Genomic DNA, 20,943 nt, shown 5'->3' with positions numbered 1-20,943 from the left:
CCAAGTGGATGGTGATGTGGTAGGCACCAACTAATGATGTGCAACCATGTGGCCAAAAAAAGTAAAACATGGGTTGACCCAAAATGCATGGGTAAGGCAAGAAATTAAATTGATTAAAAAATGGTTTTTAATTGATTTTTTAAAAGAATCCATACAAACTTTTAAAATTTTAAAATTATATAACCTAAAGTCTAGACTTTAGGAAATAAAATTTTTTTGGATAAAATTTTAAAATGAAGTGCAAACCAAAGGGCTATAACAAGGGCATATTTTTCAAAATAGGTTTTTGTGTGTTTCTGATAAGAAAATATGGTAATGTTATATATTGCCGAAACTGGGATAGAACAAAATTTCTATTTATGGAGTTGTTTTACACATAGAAAGCCATCTGTTCAGGTTATAATGAGGTTTTGTCCTAGACTCTCAACATGCATTTGCATTTAGGTATCGAAGTTCAGTTATGATTTCTAGCAGGATGATGAGTTGAATGCATGTAAAAGACAATAAAAATGTAGTTAGGGTCAAGTTTGGTCATCTTCAAGTCAGTTAAATCTAGATTTTATCAATATTTCATGATACATTTTAGATATTTGAATGACACAAGGGTTTTTATTATTTAGCAAGAAATATTTCCAAGTTTGCTACAGAATAATGATGAAAACCAAATAAGATTTTAGGGGTACAAAGAAGAGAGATGTTTTAGAAATGAAAAGAATGAAGATTCAAGTGAACATATATCACTTCCAAATAAGATCTGGGATTTCATTCTTCCTCTATATCTTTCTCTTTCTCATCCATTGTAAGAGTTGGTAGTTTTCACTATGAGACCAAGATTGGTTCTAGTTTTGGAAAAAATTACTCACTATTGTGATACCATGTGTGTCCCAATCATGAGTTTTTTTAGATTTGTGAGACCAGGGTTCTAGTCTTGGTGTGTTTTCATCACTATGATACCACATTATTTATTATATTTCTCTTGTATGTATAACAATAGTGAATATAATATAGCTAGTTCTGATCTATTTAGTCATCTTGTGAGTTATTTTATGTAACGCCCCGCCGAGGGATCCAAAACAATTAACCTAACATTTTTACTAAGTTTTCTAAACATTTTTTTAAAATAAAAATTGATACCATAATCTAATAGGAAAGATTCTTTAACCATCTAAATTTCTAAATTAAAATTTTCTTTTATTAAATCTCAAACCCTTCTTGAATGGATTCTAATTTCTTCCATCTACATAATGAGTGCTTCTAGTTGATTTACTTTTCTTTGATCTCTTTGCACATAGATGGAATCAACATGCATATCAAGATTTTCCAAAAATTACAAGATTGAAGGATTTGTTGCAATGATATACAAACACTTAGATTCCTAGTCATGAAGAAGACATAATTATTTAAATAATATAATTTTAACTGGGTGCATAAAACTCAAGAGCCTTCCTGGTTCTGATGCTACCATGCAATCAACCAAACATTGTGAGAAGATTCACTTCCAAATCCCTCTCCAAAATTAGTCTCTAAAATTCGTGTTCAATAATCATCTCCCAAAAAATCATGTCTCCAAAATCCATGTCTTTCAAAAAATGAACCTTCTAATTGTGATAAAGGGTTCTCTCTCCTTAAATTGGGGAACTAACTATACATTCACCCAAGATGACTCCGTGTTTATAAGACTCAACTCCAAAATTAGCTTTTATTAATCTTTCTTTGATCTTGCATTACTCTTTTATTATTTCCATGCACGTTAAATGCATACTTAAATAACTTTATTTAATTTTCATTTGACTTCTATTTTTAATTAATTTATTATTTTAATCTCATGCGCACTTTATGAAATTAAAATAACATTATTATATTCACTTATTTTATCTTTTAATTAATTTTCTTCTACTTTCATCTCATGCACGCATCATGCATTCCATAATATTTTTAATAAGTTAATATATTTTTCACTTTTAATTTGTTTTTAGAACTTTAATTGATTAAATATTTATTAACTTAAATAACAATGATATTTAGCATTTATTTAAAAATGAACTCTAACTATATTATTATTAGATTAAATAGATATTATCACATTCTTAATTTATTCTTACAACTTTTATCTCCAATTTTTAATTCTTTTTATTTAATTAATTTCTCAATTAATTAAATATAATTAAATATTAAAATGTCATAATAATTTTCCATTAAATTAAATCATTAATTAATCTTTTAATTAGACTTAATTAATAAAAAATACACCAAAAACTCATAAAGCAACATACAAAAACCCATCATTGCAAAACACATAGTAAATCAAACAAAAGGGTTATAATCACGAATTAACATCATTCGACACATTCAGAGGGTACTGACTCAGATACTTGTCCTAATTTTCAATTAGGCCAAATGACTTAAAGGTTTGGGATTTGGACTTAAGAATTTATCTCCCCCCTCTCTTACCATTGAGATAATGTGATAGGGTATGCTCATCCTGGTAATTCAGGGAAGTCGATACTCGATACCTGCAACCTGCATAAAATCCATGCATGTAAAAACATAATATATACTAAGCTAAACAAGCAATGGCAAGAAGTGGTGCATTGTGTAGATCTCGACTAGCAGGTGACTATGACTCCCTTCCTTAACGACCTCAGAAATGCCATACATAAAGAAAACAAACATGCACACCATACACATGCAAGTATGGGGTAATTATCCATAAGAAAACACATGTGATAATAAACCTTCTAACTAATCATCTTCAATGTCTAAAAACATTGAATAATCATTGTGCATATATGAAATATAGATTACCAAGTAATCTCATTTTAAAATAAACTATATGTAAAACAATATCTAATAATCTCCAAACTAGCAATACTAATCATCAAACATAAAATTGGCCTAAAAAGGGTTAGGCAATGATAAAAAAAATGTGAACTAGGGGCAAGCACTACATCCACCCCACCTTGACTTAGGCTTACTCCTGGAAGCTTGCAAGGATGGTAAAGTTAGGAACTCACTGTGTGGATCCCATTGAACCCTTTCCCCCTATAGGAGGATATGACTCCCCTAAGAACACTACAACACACTTAGAGCAATATGATTTTGGTTTATTAGTAAACCGAAAACCATATTGATCCAACATTCATCCTTTTAACAAATAGTGAAATCGATTCCCTAAAACATTCTAAACAAGGATCAACATCCCTAATTCATTGGAAAATATACAAGTTATGATGATAAATAAAAGATAAATATTTTGCAAAAAGAATAAGTTTCAATTTTCAGTTTTTCCTATATTTAGGTTTACATACAATTTCACTTTTGAAATCTAAGTGTTGAAGTAGAAAAAAATATACAACTAACATTTTAAGTTCTTTTTTAGTTCAACTAGTTTAACACTAGTGGCATTCCAATATACCCAGAGCTCCTAATGTAGAAACTCAGGCTCTGATACTAGATGTAATGCCCTACCAAAGGATCCAAAAGAATTAACCTAAATTTTTTACTAAGTTTGCTAAACATTTTTTTAAAATAACAATTGCAACCATAATCTAATAGGAAAGATTCTTTAACCATCTTAATTTCTAAATTAAAATTTTCTTTTCTTAAATCTCAAACTCTTCCCGAATGGATTCTAATTTCTTCCATCTACAGAATGAGCACTTCTAGTTGATTTACTTTTCTTTGATCTCTTTGCACACAAATGGAATCAACATGCATATCAAAATTTTGCAAAAATTATAAGATTGAAGGATTTGTTGCAATGATATACAAACACTCAGATTCCCAGTCATGAAGAAGATAGAATTATTTAAATAACATAATTTTAACTAGGTGCATAAAACTCAAGAGCCTACCTGGTTCTGATGCTACCATGCAATCAACCAAACATTGTGAGAAGATTCACTTCCAAAATTCGCTTCCAAATCCCTCTCCAAAATTTGTCTCTAAAATTTGTGTTCAATAATCATCTCCCAAAAATTCATATCTCCAAAATCCACATCTTTCAAAAATGAATCTTCTAATTGTGATAAAGGATTCTCTCTCCTTAAATCGAGAAACTAACTATACGTTCACTTGGGATAACTCCGTGCTTACAAGATTCAACTCCAAAATTAGCTTTTATTAATATTTCTTTTATCTTGCATTACTCTTTTTTATCCTTTCCATGCACATTAAATGCATACTTAAATAACTTTATTTAATTTTCATTTGACTTCTATTTCTAATTAATTTATTATTTTAATCTCATGCACACTTTATGAAATTAAAATAACATTATTATATTCACTTATTTTATCTTTTAATTAATTTTCTTCTACTTTCAACTCATGCATTCCATAATCTTTTTAATAAGTTAATATATTTTTCACTTTTAATTTATTTTTAGAACTTTAATTGATAAAATATTTATTAACATAAATAACAATGATATTTAGCATTTATTTAAAAATGAACTCTAAATATATTATTATTAGATTAAATAAATATTATCACGTTCTAAATTTATTCTTAGAACTTTTATCTCTAGTTTTTAATTCTTTTTATTTAATTAATTTCTTAATTAATTAAATATAATTAAATATTAAAATGTCATAATAATTTTCCATTAAATTAAATCATCAATTTTTAAAAAAAAATTTTTTTATTGGAAAAAGAGGTAAAACTTTATTAAGAAAAGACCAATTACAAAGGCCTCAGGCCCAATCTACCAAACCACACTCAAAAGCCATTAAGATCTATCCTTCTCCACTAAATTAAATCATCAATTAATCTTTTAATTAGACTTAATTAATAGAAAATACACCAAAGACTCATAAAGAACCATACAAAAACCAATCATTGCAAAATACATACTAAATCAATCAAAAGGGTTATAATCATGAATTAACATCATTCGACACATTCAAAGGGTACTGACTCAGATACTTGTCCTAATTTTCAATTAGGCCAGATGGCTTAAAGGTTTGGGATTTGGACTTAAGAATTTATCTCCCCCTCTCTCAACATTGAGATAATGTGATAGGGTATGCTCATCCTAGCAATTCAGGGAAGTTGATACCTGGTACCTACAACCTGCATAAAATTTACGCATGTACAAGCACAATATATACTAAGCTAAACATGCAATGGCAAGAAGTGGTGCATCGTGTAGATCCCAACTAGCAGGTGACTATGACTCCCTTCCTTAACCACATCAAAAATGCCATACATAAAGAAAACAAACATGCACACCATACACATGCAAGTATGGGGTAAGCATCCATAAGAAAACACATCTGATAATAAACCTTCTAACTAATCATCATCAATATCTGAAAAAAATGAATAATCATCATGCATATATGAAATATAGAGTACCAAGTAATCTCATTTTAAAATAAACTAAATGTAAAACAATATCTGATAATCTCCAAACTAACAATACTAATCATCAAACATAAAATTGGCCTAAAAAGGGTTAGGCAATGATAACAAAAATGCGAACTAGGGGTAGGCACTACATTTTATATGTATTTAAATGTATAGTTTCAAAGATATGAATACAAATGAGCAAAAAATTCTTTAGTTTCATTTTGATTCTCATCTCCTAACACTAATACATTTGGTACCAAATTGCAATGGCAGTGCCATTGCAATTTTTCTATCACCACCTTGTTGTTGTCGCAATTGTGATGATAAATCATCGCAATTGTGACGACAACAAGGTTGTGACAGAAAAATTGCAACGGCACTACCATTGCAATTTGGTACCAAATGTAATAGTGTAACTCTATAATCTACAATCTTATGTGGTTTAGGGGCAAGGAACTAAGACCCATTTGCATCCCATAAAGGTTGTATGTCTAATATATTTTGTTGTTGGAAAAAAGGGCCAAGTAAATGCTTAATGGGTTTGATAGGGTTGCTGGTTATTTGAGAAGGATACTTCATGAGAACGAGGTCTTTATGAACAACAATATCTAATTCACAAGGTGATTGGAAAAATTTGATATCTTGATGTACATAATATGTCATTGGTATCACAAATGTACATATTTAGTTTGTAGAATTACCCAATAGATAAGACACTGATTAGCTATAGGATCAAATTGTTCATACTACTACATATTTGGGGTTTTTCTTTAAATCAACATCATTAATCAAATATCTTTCCCTTTAATGTTGAAGAACTAAAAAGGATGCCCTGACTTAGCTTAGCTATTTCTTTGGCCATGTTATTAGCTATTCCATGTCCAAGATCTCTACATAAGTGTTAGAAGATTTAGGGTTTTCATCTACTTTATCAAGATTCAAGTGTATGTTTTAGCACTAGTACCCTATAAGTGAATTTGAGGTACACCCACCTAGGTTTTGCAGAGCCTAAAGTAGAAGAAGGGTCTAGCCTTATAGTTGGCCTGGTGTCTGAAAGGATATATTAAGGATGGGAAGTAGCTGCTCTTAGATGTATCTTGTTCTTGTTAGGGTAATTTGAAATTGTGTTGTTTCAAAACACCAATATGCTCCTAGTAGGGTTCACTTTAAAAGAGTGAAAAAAAATAACTGGTTGCAATTGGTGATTTTTCCAAATTGATTTTTCACATTAAATCTCGATGTTTCATGTGTTCATGTTATTTGCTTTATGTTTCTAAAACTTAGTTAATTAAGGAAAATCAAAATTAATATCTTAATATCTTCATATTTAGTGTTTACAAGTAAAATTGCATATATTTAGTATTAACTAAGTGTTTACTGAGTGATAGTCATTCCTAGTGTAAACTAAGTTACTATGTTCACCATGTGTTTCAGTGGTAACTAAGTTACAATAGTATAGTCATTAGAGTTTTTGTTTTCATTATATTGACATCTTAAGAGACTTGGATTTGTTTTTGTGTTAATTTATTCACCCCTCCCCTCTCAATTACTCCTTTTACATTTCCAATAATTGGTATCAGATTTGTTTGGTGCTCGTGGATAAGGTTTCTTAGGACCTAAGCTAAAGATCAAGATGTCTTACAAAAGGGAAATTCCTAAGTTGAATAGAGATAACTTCAAAGCATCGTAGGAACTCATGAGGCTTAATTTGGAAACCATTAAAGACTTAGGCCTATACTACCTAGACACCATGTATGTAGCACTTACTAGAACTTTGATTATCGAACAAATTATAGAAAATAAGAATCATAAGATTATGATGATTGAGATTTCCTCTATTCTCAATTATGAAAAATTAGATGAAGTCAAAGATTATAGTACTTCTAATGATATGTGAATCAATATGAAAGATATCTATGGAAGAGATGACAATGTAAGGAGAGCTAAGGTAGAAAGTCTCAGAGGTCAATTTGACCAAATGAAGATGAAAGAAGATAAAAACCTTACAAAATATAATGAAAGAATCAAAGCTAGTGTAAGTGCAATCAAATCCTCTATAGGATAGATAGATGATGTGAAAATGGTAAGAAAGATAGTTAGAACCCTTCTTTTTATTTATGCAATTAAATTGTTAGCAATTTAAGAGATGATCCCAATAATAAAACAACTTTGGATGCACTAGTGGGAAGATTGACAACCTTTGAGTTAGATAACTATGATAACTTTATTCCTAACTTTGGTAACACTAAGTCTTTATTTCAAGATAAGATTTAACTCAAACAAAAAGGCTGAAAATCTAAAAGAAAGCACTCTAAAAGTGAAGATGAAGAAGATTTTGATGATGATCTTGAAACTATTGAAGCATTACTTGTAGGAAGATTTCCTAAAGGCAAATGAAAGTACAAAAGTAAAATACATCTAATCTATTTTTCTTATGAAGAAGTTGGTCACGTTACTTCAAGGTGTCTGTTAGAAGTTGTAATCTTTCCTTGGTGTATTTATAAACCAAGGTTAGAACTCCTTTATTTATTATTATAATATATTAGGATATAAGCCAAGGTATCCTAATATATTTCTTTTTTGTCCTTTTCCACTACATCTTATTTTGTCATCTAGTGGAATATGTGAGGACAAATATATATTGTAATTTCTAATTTTAGATTATTCCTCCTTAAGAGGAATCTCACACTTGGCCTCACACACATATGAATGGTGGCATTCATAGACATGGGAGTTACATTCTAACTCCTCTCTCTCATCTCTATTTAAGAGATGACCCTCCTCTCTCATTCAACAACAATGAGGTTTCTTCCTCTTCTCTATTATTGTATGAGCATTGCTCTCTATCTCTCTCTCTCCTCCTTCTTAGGCTTTTGATGCCTCATTCATAATATCACAAGGGGTTTTCTTTGCTTTCCCCTTTCCAAATATCTTGTCTCATGGTCTTGGAGCTTGAAGCTTTCTCTCTCCTATTTTATGGTAATATCTTTTCATGCATTTACTCACTTAGATTATTTCCTGGTATTGCTTATTTACAGATTTCTTTTTCCATTTCTAACATGGTATCAGAGCAGTTTAATCTTTGTTTTGAGTGTTTGCATGAAGGTACGATTCGAAGGAGACTCTTGAGAGAGATTTCACTAATTTTTTCTTTAATCTTTTTAAGATGGAAGAAATTGAATTTTTTTTGGATTTGGCTGGTTTACCGCCAAACCCGATTAACTTTTGTGTGCTCTAATTTGTGTAGGTTACTTCTTATTTTTTAGTAATTTTCATCTAACCCCCTTTGGAAGGCTTGCCGCCAAAAGGGTTTTCCTATCTAAATATTTTTTTTACTCTTGTTTTAATATATTATTGATAAAGAATATTTCTTTTTCTATTTCCAACATGCTATCCTGATCGCACAGGCTAAATTTCTAATGCCTCTCATTCTGATATTCTTGAAAACAATATTTTTCTCTGTCCAGAGGTTTTGTCATATAATTGGTAGTGAATCAAATTTCCTCTTGTTTTTGCCTTTTAGGACTAGGATGCCTTTTCTCCTTCAAAGACTTGGATCAAAACACCGGGCTGATTGTTAGAATATGTAGAAAATACCTGTTCCTTCTTGGTGGGGATAGTTGTGTTTCGAGGAATCAAAATAGTCATAACTCCTCCGGCTGTTTCCAAACCTTGTGACAGTGGGGTAACATCAAGAAGCAGTAAATCTTGTACTTTCTCATTTCCTTCCCCACTCAAAATTGCAGCCTGGACAACAGCACCATAAGCAACAGCTTCATCGGGGTTGATGCTCTTACATAACTCCTTCCCATTGAAGAATTCCTGCAACAGTTGTTGTACCTTAGGGATTCGAGTAAAACCTCCCACGAGAACAACATCGTGGATTGTGCTCTTGTCCATCTTGGCATCCCTCAAACACTTCTCAACCAGCTCCATGCATTTCCTGAAGAGATCCATGTTGAGCTCCTCAAACCTAGCCCTTGTGATTGTAGAATAGAAGTCGATGCCTTCGTACAATGAATCAATCTCAATGGTGGTCTGAGCAGTCAATGACAGAGTTCTCTTCGCTCTCTCGCATGTTGTTCTCAACCTCCTGAGGGCTCTAGCATTACCACCGATATCCTTTTTGTATTTCCTCTTGAATTCTTGCGTGAAGTGATTCACCAATCAGTTATCAAAATCTTCACCCCCTAAATGGGTATCTCCTACAGTGGCCTTGACTTCGAAAATACCCTCCTCAATAGTCAAAAGAGTCACATCAAATGTTCCACCCCCAAGATCAAAAATCAAGACATTCTTCTCACCAACAGAGGTAGCCTTCTTGTTAAGCCCATAGGCAATAGTAGCAGCGGTTGGTTCATTGATGATTCTCATCACATTCAACCCAGCAATGACACCGGCATCCTTTGTCGCCTGCCTCTGAGAGTCATTAAAATAAGCAGGAACCGTGACAATAGCATTCTTGACTACAGAACCAAGATACACCTCTGTAATCTCTTTCATCTTAATGAGAACCATAGATGAGATCTCTTCAGCAGCAAATTGTTTCTCTTCTCCTTTATAATTAACCACAATCATTGGCTTTTCTGCAGGTCCAGAAACAACCTTGAAAGGCCATAGTTTCATCTCGCTCTGCACCGTTGGGTCTGAAATTCTCCTACCAATGAGCTGCTTTGCATCGAAAATGGTGTTGGTCAGATTCATAGAAACTTGATTCTTCGCAGCATCTCCAATGAGGCGCTCAGAATCCATAAACACCACATAGGAGGGTGTGGTTTGATTCCCTTGGTCGTTCGCAATGATCTCCACTCTGTCATGTTGCCACACACCCACGCAAGAGTACGTGGTTTCGAGATCGATTCCAACAGCAAGCCCCTCTCCCTTGCTCATTGTCTCTCACACTGAAGATCGATCCTCGCAAACAAAAAAATGGAAGCAGGAAAAATAAAAACCCTAAAAGGAAATAGGTTATCACAGTAATGTGTGACAAAAATAGCAAAAAAATAACCTAATTCCTTCTTCCACTATTCCAAATGTTCCATATAAGTGAGGCCGAACCCACTTCTCTCCGAACAAACTGGGGCTAACCGAGATAAGTGAGAGTGCAGAATGTAAAAATCTGCTCGAAATGCCACCAAGAAAGGTCAACGATTCCCATTTTTAGGGAACAACATGCGGGGGATCTGGTAAGCTGGGCAGTTCCAATTGAGTGGAGGAAAAAATAGCCACATGTAAAAGAACGTTGCCACTCAGGTGCAGAAAACAAGAGATCGAGAAGAAAAAGATGAGCCCCAAAATGAGGTAGAAGAGAAGTGCAATAGTGGTACGGTGCGTGGTACCAACAGCGGAGCGGATGGTAGCAGTTGTGGGGTACGCTCTCCCCTTTTTTCAATGGCATGCAATACGGGCGCCCTCTAATGATGCAGTTTCCGGCACCAAGTCTGCGGATGCGATGATTTTATTTGGATTCATCCGTCTATTCCTGAAATCTGTTATTTTTAGTAACATTTTCTTGTCTTTTCATGCAAGATTCCTTTTCTTTTTTGAGCTCTTGACAGAGGTATCATTTACTTTTATTATTGCCTCTTGTCAACCTATTTTTGGCAGATAATCATTCACTATCAGACAAGTGTAATATTCTTTCTCTCAAGCTTTTTTTTAGAAAATTTTTTTAACTCTTTTTAGTATATTCTTATCTGCCAGATCTGAACTCTATCATTATTTACTAACCTTTTTTGCAGGGTTAGTTGTAACAAATTTTACATGAAGGTAATTACTCTTAAAAAAGAGGGGGAAATCATTTTTTTAGCATCAAGCTATCATTTAATAATTGTAATTGTGTGATTTCATACTATGATATTTTTTAAGTATATTTATTCAAGTATATATGGGTGCACACATATATACCAAGATAAATATACCAGCTATTATACTTTTCATATCCATGTTTACCCTTAATGGAGTTTTATACCTGATATCTATATTTTTTTGATCATCCTTGGATCTCTCCATTTTGAAAATTAAATCATTTTACTTAATTGGATTATGAGTAATCTTACACATTTGCCTTCATTTTGATATTTTGATGTGCACATAGTTGCACTATTATGTGTTTATAGCATCATTCTATGCCCCTGTTGGAACTTTATGGTTTTATACCATTAATATACATGATTTATATGATTTTTTTTTTTTGAGTTGCATAGGGAGCCAATTTTTTTTCAATGTTAACTATGGTGGACCCGACAGTTTTAAACTGACTCGTAGTTACCTTATCTGGCCCATGGAGTATTCCTCCATCCTATATTGGTATGCACTCATTTTATATGGAGTTTCCCTCCATTTGATCCTATCTATTCCATTTTGATAGGATAATATTTTTATGGAGTTTCCCTCCATGATGTTCCATTTTTGTTCCTCCATGAAGAGGATGTTATTATTGGAGTTTCCCCTCCAAATTCAAATGATTTCATCCAATTTGAAGGCAATCTGTTGTTATATCCTCATAATCCATTCTTTTGATTATCCTAAAAAATCATGATAATTCTAATTTGATCAGCATGTCTCTCTTTTTACTTTACTTTCCATTTATTAATGTGATAATGATCTGCATACTTTATTGCCTAGATCGTGGGTCATGTAGGTGATGGAGTCATGACCCATTCACCTATAGTGGGATGACTCATTAAGTGAACTGTCTATATCCACATGATTGATTCAAGATTGATGCAAGTATCATTAGTTGTCCTTGTCTATGGTCATTTGTGCATTAGTATAATATACTTTTCATGAGAGCATTGATCAAGCTTTTTACTCAATTTGTCCTTGTTGACAATTTTTTGAGCAGATACTTTATCTTGATATCAGGTTATCTCCATTGTTTTGTGGTAACATGTTTTACTCATTGTTTCTCTATGAGAATTTTATTATCCTTATTCAAAAGGATTTCAAATTTGCATATATTATGGCATTCTACTTGTGGATATTTGTCTTGTTGTTCTTTGTTTTTCAGGTGATCCATCAAGGAACCTTCTCCTTTTTTACATATGAAGATGTGTCTATGCTTCCACTTGATCACATTCAAAGGACTCGTGTACTTCTCTTGGATATGAAAATGTACCATATGCCTTAAAGACAATCAAATTACTTCATATTGAAGATTAAGTTGCAGATTTTTGTAAAAATTATGGGTTTAATACCCTTTGATGTAATTTCCCCAAGTAAAGATTAAAGGGGGGTGTTAGAAGTTGTAATCTTTCCTTGGTGTATTTATAAACCAAGGTTAGAACTCCTTTATTTATTATTATAATATATTAGGATATAAGCCAAGGTATCCTAATATATTTCTTTTTTTTCCTTTTCCACTACATCTTATTTTGTCATCTAGTGGAATATGTGAGGACAAATATATATTGTAATTTCTAATTTTAGATTATTCCTCCTTAAGAGGAATCTCACACTTGGCCTCACACACATATGAATGGTGGCATTCATAGACATGGGAGTTACATTCTAACTCCTCTCTCTCATCTCTATTTAAGAGATGACCCTCCTCTCTCATTCAACAACAATGAGGTTTCTTCCTCTTCTCTATTATTGTATGAGCATTGCTCTCTATCTCTCTCTCTCCTCCTTCTTAGGCTTTTGATGCCTCATTCATAATATCACAAGGGGTTTTCTTTGCTTTCCCCTTTCCAAATATCTTGTCTCATGGTCTTGGAGCTTGAAGCTTTCTCTCTCCTATTTTATGGTAACATCTTTTCATGCATTTACTCACTTAGATTATTTCCTGGTATTGCTTATTTACAGATTTCTTTTTCCATTTCTAATAGTGTCCAAATGAAGAAGGCAAAGAAGAAAAGAAGTAAAACAAGTAAAAAGGAAAGAAGGATTTAAAAAGCTACAAGGATAACAAGGGAAACGGTAAGAAATCTTGTTATATGGCTAAAGATTCTAATAGTAGTGAAGAAGATGAAATGGTTTACATTGCTATTAAAGATGAATTAGATGATGAAAATGATAAGATGGACTTAATTTCTCATATTAGAAAGAATGACACATGGATCATAGATAGTGGTTGTTCTCACCACATCTAAATTTGTGAACTTGGTACACTATGATAGTGGAAGTGTTAGATTTGGTATTGATGAACCATGATATGTAAAAGGAAAAGGATACATTGCCTTGACCAAAGAACTCAGATGCAACAATTCTTATTGGGTTGAAGAACTAAAACATAATCTACATAGTGTGGCTCAATTGAACAAAATTGGATACAAGGTAGAATTCATGAATTGAAAGGCCAAATTGTTGGATGGGAAAGGGAATCTAGTTGAGACTATGAATCACAAAAAAGGTAGTCTATTCTATCTTGATCTAATTGAAATTTCATGTTTACTAGCTCAAGTATAAGAAATTTGGTTATGGCATTTGAGGTTGTTTCATGTGAATTATGATAAGCTGGTCAACATAAGAAAAAATAGAAGAGTGAGAGGCATTCAAAGCTTCAAGAAACCTGACATGGACATGTGCAAGAATTGTCAAATTGGTAAGATGTAAAAGAAAAGATTCAAAAACAAGAATTATCATTCTAAAGAAATGCTAGAGCTAGTTCATAAAGACCTTTGTGGACCTATTGGCACAAAAAGCTACTATGGAGATAAGTACTTTATTTTATTCGTTGATGATTATTCTAGGATGATGATAGTAATGTACTTGAAGGATAAATCAAAAGATTTTCAAAAATTCAAGTGGTATGTAGCTAGAGTGGAGAAATAAATAGTAAAGAAAATGAAATGTTTAAGATTAGACACAAGAGGAGAATTCATTTTAAATGAATTTAATGATTTCTGTAATGAAAGAGGAATCAAAAGATAGGTATCAACATCTAGCACACCTTAGTAGAATGACATAGTAGAGAGAAGAAAAAGATCTATCATGGATTGTGCAAGGAACCTAATGATAGAGAAGAAAGTTGCAATCAAATATTGGAAGGAAGTAATTAGCACTATAGTTCATACTTTGAACTGTTTAGTTGAAGAAAAACTCAGAAAAAAACCTTATGAATTATGGTATCACTATAAACCTAATGTATGTTAATTCAAAGTTTTTGGAAGAAAATGTTGTATCTTAAAAGCAACAAGGAAAGGAAAATTTGATGTGAAGAGTATAAATGCATATTTCTAGGATACTCCAACAAAAAAAAAGGCATATAAATATTTGAATCTAACTACTCACAAAGTTATAGAAAGTACACATGTAAAGATTGATGAGTTTACAAAAAATAGTGAAGAACAAAGCAACAAGGAACCTAGAAACTAGAAACTTTTTGTCTACTATGAACCTAATAATTTACCTAATGTAATTAATAATCAAAAATTTTCACCACTCAAGTCCCCAAAATATTCATTTTAACCTAAGTTGCAATGAGTGCAACTTGAGTCACAATTAGAAGGGCCCGAGTCTTTGATAGAAGGACCTAAGTTTTAGGTAATGGAAGTCAAGTCACAACATGAGGGACCCAAGTCATAGATAGTGGGACCCAAGCATGATTTAGAAGATCATTTTGATCATGGTGAACCAAGTCATTCAATTCCTAAATCTAAAGAGAAGATATCCATGTTGCTAGATATGTTAGAAGGCATCATGCACCCAAGAAAATTATTGGAGATTATTCAAAAGGGATAATGATAAGGAAAACACTGAAAGTTACATTTTTCATATTGAATTTGAACCTAGAACTATTTAAGATGCATTGGATAATGAAAGTTGGATTAAAGCTATGAATGGAGAAATAGAACAAATTGAAAGAAACAAGAATTTTTCTCTTGTTCCTAGACCCAAGGATAAAAGTGTAATTGACACAAAATGGGTATTTAGAAATAAGTTGAATGTAAATGGTGAAGTGTTAAGGAATAAGGCAAGGCTAGTATGCAAGGGTTATGCTAGAGAGGAAGGTATTGACTATGGAGAAACTTTTTCTCCTATTTCTAGTCTAGAAGGTGTTAGAACACTACTTTCTAATGCTTCACATAAAGGATTTAAAGTATATTAGATGGATTTGAAGTCAACTTTCTTGAATGGAATTCTAGAAGAATAGGTTTACATAGTGTTAGAAATAGGGATTATTGAGGGGTGGGGGGTGAATCTTTAATCTATAGACTTTAGTCACCAAATAGATATTATTCCTTTAAACCATTCATAACCAAACAATAAAGTAATGCTAAACAATAATAGTAACAATGCACAAAGATAACTCATAACACTATTTTTTAAACTAGGGAAACCTAGGCCAAGGGAAAGCCCTAGTGGGGATGATACCCACTAGATAATATACTGATATATAAGTTCTTTGTTAGAGGATGGATCCTATTAGGAGCAATGAAAAAATTCAGTATAACAGTCCCTATTAGGAGAATTTGAATCCTTGTTAGGAGATTCCAACCCTATGAGAAGTTGTGCCAACCTTGTTAGGAGTTGTAGTGTAATGCATGCAAGATGAGCCCATTTCTTAAACATAAAATTTCAACTACAAGAAGAGATCATTGCCCAAACAAGTAATTTACTATTATTTTCCTTCCTTATCTAATCTTTGATCTTTAGCTTAAGTTTGAATCACCAGATAGTTCATACAAAATTTTGCATATATTGCTTTCACAATAGTTTGCTCACTTTGTAATTTGTAATTACGTAATCATGAGCACTATCACAATCACACACTTATTGCAAGAAGACCTTTGCATAAATATCATGCCTTTAAATAAAATACTATTGGGTTAGATAAGACCACAAATCATTTTTCCAAGTTAAAGTAATCATCTAGGATGTTGGCCCTAATTGGACAAGTAATTATTTTGCAACCAAAACAATTCTTTCCTTCAATTCTATTGTCCTGTTTCATCAAAACATGATTTACTCTATTTTGTATAGTATGTACAAACTTCCAAGGTTATACACGTCATCACCAATATGTATACTATCTCCATGTAACTTTGCTTGCCATAATATGACATCCACAACATGTTATAAACAAAACAATATGCTACTGCAAACCAAATTGTATACTTAGACAATTTTCTAACTACCAAACAATAAGTATCTTTATTTCTAATTTTCCCTATCAACATGTACATCATATGTTTCTATTAATGACAAAAATTACATATCATAATTAGCCAATTGTCAAAAATCTCCCCCTTTAGCATTGATGGCAACAAAATAGGGAAAATTGGCTAGGTGACAAAACAAACTATCAAAATAAACATTACATCTATTACAACTTTATAAAATTACATATATGCTCAACCTTACAATATACTTCATACTGAACATGTATTTGTCCCAATAATATCAATATTCTGCTTTCCAATTTTCTTGACTATTACTCCCCCTTTGACATCAATGACATAGATCAAAATGTCAAGATGCTGACAAAAATTGTCAAAACTGTTGTCCTTACATTTATGCTAAAATAATATTAATACAATCATCAAGAATGGCCTTCAAACTATCCATACCTTTGTTCCATGTCTCTTTAGTAGACTTAGCTAATGTGAGAATTGCACATAATGCATATGATACAATCTCAACTGCATTGATATCTGAATATAATTAGTTTGTATATGTGCCCTTTGCCTTGACACATTCTTCTAGCTGATTTTCAAAAAATGATAAGTTAAGAGTAATGAATTCTCTAAAATCCAATGTTCTCTTTAGTATATTCTCTTTTTGAAGTTTCTATTTCTTGATTTCACTGTGAACATTGGCAACTTGACTCTCAAAATCATCAACTCTACTAGATGGGTGTTGGATCTAACTGGCTAAAATTTCAAGCTCACTCATCTTTGCCTCTATATAACTATCCAAGTCCTTAGTTTATTTTTATGATAAGGTACATTTAACATACAAAGCTTTCCCTTCTTCTTGACATTTTTGAAGTTATTTTATGCATGTATCAAGATTGACTAATTTGTTCTTGATATTTTGGAAGATGGTGCTAAATAGATTGGCATCATGGGAAATTTGAGCCTTTTCCTTACAAAATTTAGCAAATTGGTAAACTCTTCATCAAAAGATTTTAACACTTCCTATGCTCTTAGTTTGGGATCTAACTCAGTTGTTGTACTATCAAAGTCCTATGCAATCTATCAATCACTTCCATTAGTGATCTCTGCAAACTCTTAAATATCTTATTCTTCTATGAGAGTTTAGATAAAGATGAAATTATATTAATTTAATCATCATCATTAGTAGCCAAACTTGCAAGAGAGAGTGGAGTAGATAAACTAGATGGTTTAGTCTCATCCTTCCTTTATTTCTTTATTACTTCCTTAACTTTTCTCTCTTCCTCTTCTTTCCTTTCCTTTTCCTCTCTTTCTTTCTTTTCTTCTCTTTTTCCTCTATTTTCCTTTTTCTTTCTTCTTTTGCAATTCTCCTATTATCTTCTTCTTCCTTCCTTTTTTTGTCTTCCTCAAGCAATTGTTGCTTGGCTTCCTCTATCTTCTTCTTTTCAACTTCTATTAGCCTCTTCTCTTCCTCTATTTATTTTAACTTATCTTCAACATCCTTAGTGTAAGGTAAATCTAGTTTAGAACCACCAAATGGATTGGTATCATCAATATTAAGAGTAACATTGGTTTGACTAATCTTCATGGTATCACAAGTTATTGATACTTCTATGATTCTAGGAGCTAGAGGAGTTGTTGTCTATGATTCAGACAATATTTGATTGATAGCTACTGTTGTCTCCTTTCTCAACTTATCCTTCTCACAAACCATAAATAATAATGGCCTCAACTTATTCCTTAAGTATGGTGTGAGGTTATTTAACAATCTCTTAATCTCATCTTCATCATTAGTCTTTTAGATTTTCCTTACCATAGACTTCCAAAGTTCAAGGTCTTGTTCCCTTACGGGAGTCTCTCATAGACTTTTTGGTTCACTACTCCTTTGATATCCTTCATACTTGGATCATTCACAATGATATGTCTTACAGTAGATATATCAATCTGATTCTTCTCAAAATTATTGTATAGATCATAAAATGTGTTCATCTCAACAAAGTTTCCCTCATTAGAAATTGGTGTCTTTATCTTCTCAATCTTCAACTTCCATGGTTGTTGAACTTTGGCTGCTACTTACTTAGGTGGAGTCACCTTTCCTACTTACTTAGCTTCCTATTCCTCAACCTCTTCATTACTACTAGATTCAATTATCAACAATGATTTTTGCTTCTTACAAGGTCTTGTAGCAATTTTTTTGACTCTCTTTTCCTTTTTTGTCACTTCAACCAATCTCTCTAATTTTCTCTTATGTTCACTAGAATGGACATCAAATACCACTACATATGGTATACTTTGTCACAAATTTGTTTCAACAACTAAAATTGACAATGGTTGTATATTCAATACACCTTGTTTCATAGTCTATCTCATAGCCTCAGATTCAATTTCTATCATTCCAGCCTCTAATAATGGCTTCTTCATAATTGACTCAACCTTCTTATGAGATGCTTTCTCTAAGGTTGCTTGATGAGCATGCTATGTGATCTCATCAAATGTGCCAAATCTGTACTCTACTTTATCTTTCTCAAAATTCAACAATGTAGCCAATTGTAACATCATCACTCAACTCATAGCTTAAAGGATCTAGAAATATTTCCCAAGGTTCCACTACTTGAATGTATGTATAGTCAGTATCAACTAGAATACATATATCCTCCTTGAACCTATCCATAATTGTAGGTGAGATCCTAAATCTTTATTTCATCTCATTTTGGAATGTTCTCATTATCAAATTTTCACTGTCCAATACTTTGTCTACATGGTGTCTTTTGTATACCTTTGATATCTTCTCTATAATGCATCTATCACTAGTCATTATATATGTTACTGATAAGTAAGGAAATCTCTTTAGCACATGGAAGAATATATGATTAATCAATGATTAGAAACTAAATACACCATTATTTGTCCTATTAATCTTTTCAAGGTTCTCCAAGAGTTGCATTCTTAGTATCTCACTTAGATTCACCTATTCTTTCTCAATGCAAATCTTGTAAGTTGCATATATAAATTCTACTAAAAGTTTATCTATATTAGAACTTGTACAAACTAAATAAGCAATAATTCTACTAAGAAATCTCACATCATCCTACTTGATGGAGCCAATTACCATAGCTTTACCATTATATACTGCCTTAGTATAGCTTTCCACTTTCTTCTTTACTAGTTTCTCTCTTATGGGTAGACTACCTTGTTTGCTAAGACCAGTTACCTCATGTATAAGGTCAAAAAAAATGTCTACTACATTATCTTGCATCCATAATTTTCCATCATGTATCCTACTAAGTATAATTTGTGTCTATTCATCTATATCTAGCTCATGATAGAAATAATACTTAAACAAATCTAATTTACTTAAATGTTCAAATCTGGCCTTCACTGGCATGTCATGGTTAAAGACCAATTCCATATCTTTATTTATATATTTACTGCCAATTGACTCAAACTTGCAATTCAAATAGTTTTTCTACATCATCTAGATAGACTATGCTATTTGGAGTGATAGACAATATAGAATTAGGGTTTTCATCACTAATTTTTATAGAAACTCTCTTAAACTTAGGTCTATCCTCATTCTCAACACTGTGAACAACTTACATATCCATAATTCTTATCAAAAAAATCTTTTACCAAAAAAATATTGTGGAAAAATGATAAAATACTTCTTTCTAAAAATAGGGCTTGCTTCAAAATCCCTTTGATAAGTCACTTTAGAATACTCTTCACTTTGAATGTGTTCCAAATGAAGTAAAATCAATTATGTACTCCATTTACGCACCAACTTGAAACTACACTAATTGCATACTTTGCAAATGTGAAAAAGCTACTACTTACATTCTACAATCAGATAACTACTCAAACTCATCTATTTGATCTTCAAGTATCATTTGAGGTTTACTATAGTTTCCTTCCATCACAGCAAACATTCTCGAAACTTTGCATCAATAAATTCTCTGAAAAAACTTATTTTCATCTTTTGTTATAGAATTACTCTTTTTACTATAATACCAGTAACTTTGAATTTCATCATAACTTGTTTAGATGAGTTCTAAATGAAAAGCAAGCTTAGGTACCATCTAAACACAACATTTTATCTACACACACAAATTTTTCATGAAAAATAATTAAATAATGCATTAACCTAAGTAAACTTAAGTAAGTGACACCTATTCCCAACTTTGCTACCACTAATTCAGTTTCTACACGAAGTTCTCACATACTGATTGTTAGAAACATTAATCTTCCCTTAGATGTATTTAATTGGGATATTCCAAGGATCCCTAAATGTAGTTTTTCCTATTGTACACATGTGGAGGACATGTCATTATTTTTCCTTTATTCCACATGTGAGGAAAACTCATTTTTTATAATTCCTTTATTAAGGAATTTAGTTTATCCTCCTTAAGAGGATTGTGACACTTTGCACACACCTATTATGAATGTGGCATTCATAGAAATGGGAGTTACACATGTGAACATATGCAAATCATTTCTCATCTCTTTAAAAAAGATGCTCCTCTTTCTTTCT

At 32.0% G+C, this 20,943-nt stretch overlaps 1 pseudogene; it reads right to left on the bottom strand.

Moving 5' to 3' along the window:
* Positions 1-8,877: 8,877 nt before the first annotated feature.
* On the bottom strand, positions 8,878-10,372 carry LOC149550145 (heat shock cognate 70 kDa protein 2-like; annotated as a pseudogene).
* Between the last annotated feature and the right edge of the window lie 10,571 nt (positions 10,373-20,943).

This window comes from Cupressus sempervirens, chromosome 7 (assembly GCF_028749045.1).
Source record: "Cupressus sempervirens isolate cs-2001-9-10 chromosome 7, ASM2874904v1, whole genome shotgun sequence".
Classification (NCBI taxonomy): Eukaryota; Viridiplantae; Streptophyta; class Pinopsida; order Cupressales; family Cupressaceae; genus Cupressus; species Cupressus sempervirens.
The sequence above is the reverse complement of the archived record's forward strand: the minus strand, read 5'-3'. Positions and strand labels throughout refer to the sequence as shown.